Genomic DNA, 8,689 nt, shown 5'->3' with positions numbered 1-8,689 from the left:
AAAAGAAAAGAAAGGAAGAAAGAAAAAAGGAAAGAGAGAAAGAAAGTTTATTGTATTGGCACACTGTCATATTACTATGAAATAGCAAGAAAATGTTAATGATGGCCATGAGAGCTGAAAGACTTTTTCAGACTTACAAATTCTCTTTGGATTTCATCCTCTGTTTCTACCTTTTCAAAAGTAACACTTTCTGTTAGAACCATTTCCTGTACATCACCAAGTTTAAACAGTTTAATTTCAATGTAAAATATACCTTTAATAAGTGCTTAGATTACTGTCATTGTGATAAAACAGCAAAGGCATTGCGCTGTGTACTCTTGTTTAAAGTAGTTCAGCAACCTTAGACCATCTCTTGATCTATCTGTGGAAAATTCCTCCTCTACAGAGAAATTCTTTCATAGTGCACTGCTGTTGAACGTGTTTTTTGCACACCTCTTATGAGGACAGAGTGTGGACAGACAGAGTATATCAGCATTGCTTCTCTGCTACTGGAACATGGACACAGGTAACTTCCATGCCATCGATAAATCCACATTTGGACCGGTCTGAGAGCTCTCATCCAGTCTTCTTGTGTCCAAATTATGTATGGAACAGATAGCTTAAGCTGTGAGGATTCAATTAAAAATGAGCAGCCAAAGGAACAGTTTCTTAAGTTGTCTCCCAGATCTTTGTTTTAGTGTTTTGTCCAAGAAGTGTACCTGCCTAAGTGGTTTTATTTTCAAATATTCTACTGCGAGGCCAAATAAGCTCAAAAGTTCTCTTTTAAGGTGATTTACTTATAAAATAGAATAGCACAGAGAAAAAGCACTCACATACTCGACTATGAATGGAGAAGGAGTTTTTGAAGCAATTCGCTTTCACAGCTTAGCATGAATGGTTATTTGCCAGCAGGGGGGGACCCAATCTTGCTCATCAGGCTGACCCTTCCCTGGCTGTTGTCTCCCAAGATAATTTTAAGACTGTTATTTTCCCCCCAGACTGAGGATGGAAGTGCAGTGGGTATTGGTGTATGTTGCCAATGAGTGTTCACTCATTGTCTGGATGAAGGACCTCATCAACCCCTGGAGTAGACTTAGCCATAGGCATCTGGGCCTACAGAGAAGAGAGGACTCATGGATGAATTGGTGATCAGCCTTTAAAGAAACAGCCTTTAAAAAAACAGCAGTGGAAAAGGCAAGGTGAAGTCAGCTAGAATCTATTAGCCTTATCTGAATTTCCCCAAGAGGAAACTCCAGAAATTACTGATCCATCAAAAACACAAAACCAGAAGGTCGGAATTTCCAATTTGTGTCTTCATATTAAAACATTTCTACATTTCTTGATGGCTTGACTGGAATTTTTTAACTAAATAGTATTGTTTCTCACATCACCGGATTCTTGTTTAAAAAGCCAAGATATCTGGATTTGCATAGAATATCAAAATGGGATCGTTCACTTTCATACTGACTTTTTGACATTACTTCACCTCAGGATAAGTACATCTTCAAGGAATCAAATATGTACAGAAAAATGGAGAAATGAGCACAATTTAGCATCCTGAGAAAATATCAACATTTCTTAATGTTTAGTTTTAATATTTTTTAATCCCTCTCAAAATGCTTCATTTTATAAACCGCTCTGGCCTGAAATATGACACTTTTAAAAATAAAGCAGAATGAAAGGTAGTTAAAAGCAATGAAGATCAAATCATGGTCAGAGCTGAGATATGCCAAGAGGAAATTGGAGTAAAAATGATGCCACAATAAAAAAAATATAGAGAGATTTCACCTTACGACTTAATCAGATGAAAAAATAAATTAAGAAATGAAGATAAACAATGAAAATAACTCAGTACAGCTCTGCTATATGCAGAACACATGCTAATATGTCAGACTGCTGAGTGAGGTCTGATTGCCTTTCTTGCAATTTGCAGTTATGCCACTGGAACAGTTCAATTAAGCCAAACTGTATTCCCAACTATGCATTTGATTCTGTGCATGAATTTGTGTTAGGCATAGAAACTACATAGGAAAACCTCCTTCATGCATTTTCTTGGAAGAGCAGAGAGATAAATTCAAGAAGCATTTGTTTTCATTTAAAATACATTATTTTCCAGAACTGCTGTAAAAGGTTATTGTTGTGGTATTTGTATGAAGATATTACTTTATTAGCTCTAAATTTAAAAATATAGCAAATCTCTTAATCTCATGCCATGATAATGGAGCTACTTGTTTGTTCATGTCCTTGGCCTTCTACCTTTCTCAGGCACCACTATAATAAAAAGAGATTTTGTATTGTCTTCCAGGTCACTGTGTACAACATAGAATAATACTGGACAAGTTCCTAATTATTCTACCAGAAAACCTCCTAACCATACCAGAAACTCATGTAGAACCAAAGAATTGCAGAATAGTTGAGTTTAGAAGTGACATCTGGGTCCATCCAGGCCAACACCCCCTCAAGTAGGGAAAACCAGAGCAGGGTGCTCAGGCCCATGTCCAGATGGTTTCCGAAGATCTTCAGGGTGGGTGACTCCATAGAGTCTGGGCAGCCTTTCCTGTGCTCAATAGCTTTGACAATCAATCTATACTGACAGTTACTTTTTTAGGAGTTGTCACTTTGGCATTTATTAATCCGCTTAAGACGTATGTTATTGCTGTGTTAATTGTTAAATCAGAATGTTGTGTATTAACGTGTCAAAAATCCTTTTAAAGTCTAAATATATTATTTTTCACTACCTAAATTACAACAAAGAATTATATAAAGTGTGCTTAATAAGAACAGAAAAGACTTTCTTCAAAACCATAAAGATTGACACTAATTATATTCCTACCTTTTTATTCCATATCAATTAAAAAGTGCATTAGCATTACTTTATTTTTCTCAGAATTGTTAATAGGCTCAAATAGTTGGGCTGGCTTTTTAATATCATTATGATATCTATAGTCTACTGAAAATTCTAAATGTAGTAGCAATTGCGTATTATCAGATTAGATGTATCTTTAGCTAAGTCTCCCACTTGCATACTTGCTGGGCATTCTGCTTTCAAAATATTGATGACATTCATTTAAAATTCTAACTGTAGTTATGTAATAGTTAATTGCCCCAGTCTAAGATAATTATCAAATCTTCCTCTATAAACACTTAAAAAAAAAAAATCACCTTGCTTTCTAACTCAGCTACCTTAAGATATGTGGATAGTAGAGATGATATTAATTTTCAGCCTGTTTCTCTGGCTGGACAATGAGCAAAGTGTGAACAAACACCTTTGAAACTCTAAGAGCTGACTTCAAAATGTCTTATGCAGAATAGCATGATGCCCATCCTGAAAAATTTCAAAATGGCCCACTCTTATCCTCTTCTAGAAGCACATCTTGATTCCCTTGGATAGAGACTAGGAATAGTTACATTATTTTTAGAGTTATGAACAATTTTACATGCTCCCTCTAAAGCTAATAGAGGGAATCAGCATAGCAAAATTCAATGCAAAATCTTAGGGAAGAAGGTAATCTCATATTACCAATCTCAAAATTGATATAACCCACTCACAGCACTGGTATGTGTGACATTGTAGCCTGAGTCCACTTGCATGCCAAGGAAGACAAAGGATGCTGGCTGATTTTAGATTTACCTTTTATACTCATTTGGAGTAGATTCTGGTTTTATACATACATCCTTCTCTTAATTCTCTTGACACTTACCTTTAGGTTAGTTTTTCTAACTTTTCATTTAGTTGAAAGCACATATATAGTTCTCTGCAGTAGTTAACATATACTAATGCAGAACAGATAATCTCAGAATTTCAGAATTTTACACTAAACTCATCTTTAAAAAAAAAATCCTAAATACTGTCCTAAATCTGTGGAGGATGCATTTCTTCCTGATGTCTTCAGACTCCTATATCTCTTTGTTAGACTTCATAACTTATAATTTACAACAATTACACTCTATCTCCCTCCCTTTTATTATAGGTATATATTTGTTAAATTTTAATTGATACATTCATTTAATGACTGAAGTTGGAGGGGTTTTAACGTGTAGGCGTACTGCTTCTTAATTGTGAGATGTGACTTCTGGACACCTCATAAATTCTTGTTAAGTAACTTTCAAATTACTTCCTCTATTTGCTTTCTGTATTTATTTTTTCTAATCCATTATCTCTCAAAATTTTATCCAGGTTTTTAAAATTCTCTCCTTTGAAGTATTGAGTGTACATATATTACTGTCCTCTGTTTTCGCATAATGAATGCAATTAGATCCACTGATCTGTTCATCTTTATTCAAGGTAATGAGGCTCAAAATAGAATTACCTTATGTTAGGTTCAATGCCTTTTGTGTTAGACAATTATCATCTATCATTTTTAGAAACTTTAATGATGTTTTACTACAGACTGCATACAACCTCTAGCACAGGTCTTTAAAATGGAAGGCACCAAGAACAATACAATTCGTCTTTCCAGACAACAGCTCTGACACAGATAATCATCTCTCTAAAGTAAAGTGCTGTACTCACTTCTTTTACCAATGTTCTTTTTTGTAAACAAGCTTTATCTAATTATTTTAAAATTTCAGTCACATAAATGTATTTGCAATATCAATTATGTTCTATTTCTCCTCAGTGTTAAGAATTTTCTGCTTCTTTAGCTGGCTACACAGATTCCTGGCATTAATCTACAAGCGCCAGGAAGGGAATTCATCCTCTTTCTTCCACACTTATATGTTGAATTCACAGAGTTTGAATTCAAAAAATACTACTATTTCTTCTATGGAAAACTTCAAATATTGTCTATTGCCTGTATGACCTTGGCAGTTGATCCATCTCTCTTTAAGCCAATGAAAAATCTTCCTATAACTTCAAGGATGGTTGAAATGTACCCCAGCAATCTTGTTTTTCCTGGTTTGTCTTATTCTTTTTCTCTGCCAGTGCCAGCCTCCTTTAGCTTCAGGGAGGAAATTGAGTAAGGTGTTTATTTTGTGATCAATGGCCACAATCACCTCATATACTGAGAGAAATTTCAGAAGTGTTGGTCTGTCAATCCTTCAGGTCTCATAAACATTTGATAAGGCAGATAGACTGCTCAGGAGATGCCGTGATAAGATACACAGGTAAGGAAGGTGCACAGTCCATATTGTGAAATGTATGCATCCATTTGACTGAAAAGGAAGTCACTGTTTTTGTTCTCCTGTCAGTAGCCAGATTAGTCTTAAGAATCCCCTGAAGATTAGGTGAGGGAACAGAGGAAGGAAAATGTCTCAGCAAATAAAGATCTGATGTTATTGAGTCTGACAGCTGATCCCATTGGCTTTGTATTTGTTTAAATATTTGTTCTCAGACTGAAATAATATGTTGATACTTAATTCTGGTTTTATGGAAAATGTTAGTTTACATAAATTCATAGCTGTCTGTAAGAATGCTCTGAGCCAAACAAACTAAATCCCCCAAGCAAATTACCTTTTAAGAAAATATGTCATTTCCCTGGGTCTCAAAGGAGAAAGCAAGCTTTGGTAAAGGAATGAGAGCTTTTATTACGTATTATGGGGAGAAGAGGAAAAAGAGATGAAAAAATTAAAGCAGCCAAAACTAAAACTATTTTGAAAGTTAGTAGTGGTGAGTGATGTGGAGTCACTGACTGCTTACCTATTTCTCACGTCATAGCTCATCACAGATTCTCAGCTTTTCACTTGAAGATAGATAGGCACTCAAAACATCCAAATACAGGAAAATGGAATTCCTCAAAAGTGTGATTGAAAGAGCTTAAGGGGAGGCAAAGAGGGAACTATGGGAGACTGGAAGTAAAGCAAAGCAAAGCAAAGCAGTGAAGACCCTAACATCTTTATCTGAGTGTGCACTGACACAACAAAAGGAAGTGTGTAGAAACTCAGGCTGAGAGAAAGCATTCGGCTTGTTAGGATTTTTTATTGAGCATTGCCTACATTAGACTAGCAGCAATTCTTGTTACGTACAAAAGCAAGGCTGCATAGAACAAATCTTACACACTTCTGAGAGGTGAGAAAGAAGCCAGGCTATATCTTCTGGAGGTTGGGTTATGAGGCATAGGATTTATCATGATTGCATGCAGAGTAAAAGGTGACTTATACTTCCCCTGACCAATATTATCCTGTTTTTTCCTCTGCACAGACTCAATCACCAATTTTAGGTGGACTTTTACTCAACCTATAATGACTCCCAGAGCTCAGCATGCAAAGGGGAAATTTGTCATATTACAGCACTGCTAGGAGAGAACGCAGTTAATAGGTTTGGTGAAAGACCTAAATAGTGGTATACTATTATTTTTTGTGTCCATGAATCAGTGAACTGATAAAGAATACCACAGCATATTGTTGTATACATGAGAAAAGATACTCCTTACTACTTGGCTAAGTGTAGACAACAAATCTGCAGTGCTTTTGTTCACTTAACCTCAGTTAAACTTCAGTGGCAGTCTGAGGCTTCTGTCTTTAGGATAAAAGGAAGAGCAGTAGATTTCAATGCCAAAGTTTCATCACACACAGATATAGATAAAGATGATATTGCAGGTGAATTCCCATAGTGGAGGTGTCTCTATTCTGTAAGGAAATAAAAGATTGTGTCATTCTTAAAATTCAACAAAGATGGATAATTCAACTAATTTTGAGTAGATTAGCCAAGAATTCCCTAATTTTTATAGTTAATAATAAAGAGAAAAAATAAATATGAGAAATGAAGTGTGATTTTTTTTTTGCATCCTCTTTGTACTTTGTATAAAAGCAAAATTATTTAATCTCTCCTTTTTGAAATAAATAAAATAAAAAATGGTCTATAGTTATGTATTGTGAAAGCAAGCATATGGCATATTGACTGCACGCCAAAGATGTATTTTTAAGGTCTGTAGATCTAACATACTAAAACTGTTATCACTTGAGGAGAAATTTCTCATTATGGTTACACATACTGTGACACTGTGGTTCTTGATATCTGTTGACCCATGAATATGAGTGCTGAAGTTATAAAATTAGTCAGATTTCTTTTCTGCTTTCATTTATTTCCATTGTTTTTCTTTTTTAAATTAATTTTTCTTGCTTCATGGCAACATTGGAAAGACGTGGAGACAAGATGTTGCCCAGAAGTAACAGCTGAGAGTCTTTGGATGAACAGACTGAGGAATTTTACTTTCTCGACCTCATGATTACTCTAAGTTTTTAGATACGAATACTGTTTGCATAGATAGAAATATGAATATTTCATAGAATCATCTCATAGAATTTTTTAGATTGGAAAAGACTACTAAAATCATCTATCTCGACCATTAATTTCATTAGCAAAGCAAAGTTAGTTTAATAATTATTGTCAAAGTCTACATCTCTCTTTTTTTCTTCAACCTAGACTATTCTTACACAGCAGAGGAACTTCTCAGCTGCAAAGAGTTTCTTCTTTGCTCATACTTCAGTGTTGAGAGCTATAGTGATTTCATATTTGAGACATTTGATTAAGACTGCATTTAATTTCTGTTCTTTTCACCAAATTTTCGTTTCTTATATTCAAATATCTGGATGAAAGACTTTTATTTATTTATTTATTGTGACGTAAAGTTCATGGATTTTCATGAAAATTTAGTGCTGTACTGAAGTTTCTGAAGTAACTATTTCTTTAGTACACAAGGAAAAGAATGTTTCTTAGCATCTATGAACTGTATTTATCTCGCTCAAATACTCTGTCTAAAACAGATATGTAATGAATGAATACACATAGTAGCAGAAGAGATATGCATTACAAATCTACCTTCTTTGTGATGCAGTTAGGAATGCGATTCCTAACTTCCCCTGTGTAAATAAAGCAAAAAGACTCTGTTAGCTCTGGACAGTGTAGATAGAAACAAACATCACAAAAAGACTATTCATTCCAACAGCATAGGGCACTTCTTTTGGGACATATGAAGCTCCACCAGAGGTCCCTATCTTTCTATGTCATCTACAGAATGAGATGGATTCCTTTGTGAAGGCTGTGAGATTCTGAGGTGCCTGGGAAGAGCAAAGGAAGAGCTGGACAGCTTGGGAACAACACCTGCACAGGTGTTGTTATGTAACCTAAGAAATATTGCAATACAAGGTTATGAACCATATCAGGTAGCAACAAGGGATAGGAGAATATGATAGGCAAGAAGCTGTGAGGAAAAATGATATGATAAATATGTAACTGTAGTATAAGACAAGAATCAGTAGAAATCTAGAGGGAAAGCATGAATTATGCAGACGATTATCCTTTCTGATTAGAAGAAACCTTTAGGGGTTGAATGGCACCTCCTCACAATTTAGGGAACAGGAAAGAGCCTCTGAAATCCCATCTGAGTGGTAAAAGGAAGCCTACAGTTTTGTGAAGGTATTTTAGGTATTTTATTTTTAACTTGAGATGACAACAATAAAAAGTACAAAAGGAAAATCACTGAGAGAGGCTGGCTTCCCAGCAAAAGTGAAAAAGTCAGCAGGCAAGCAAAGACAGCAAAAGCAGGAGGAGAGGAGAGAACACATTTTAAAACTCCAGATCCTAATTAAAACTTGGAAGATTTTTAAGACCCTTGAGGGAAGGTGACTGGGGAAATGTCATTTGTAGTTGGAGATTTGATGCAGCAAAAGACACGAGAGAACTGCTTTAAAATGTGGTGAGATAGATCTCAGTGCCAACTCCTAAATATGATGTAAACAGTTAAATGAGGGAATTAGTAGTAACTATATA

Source organism: Meleagris gallopavo, chromosome 2 (assembly GCF_000146605.3).
Source record: "Meleagris gallopavo isolate NT-WF06-2002-E0010 breed Aviagen turkey brand Nicholas breeding stock chromosome 2, Turkey_5.1, whole genome shotgun sequence".
NCBI classification, from domain to species: Eukaryota; Metazoa; Chordata; class Aves; order Galliformes; family Phasianidae; genus Meleagris; species Meleagris gallopavo.
Note: the sequence above shows the minus strand (reverse complement) of the source record.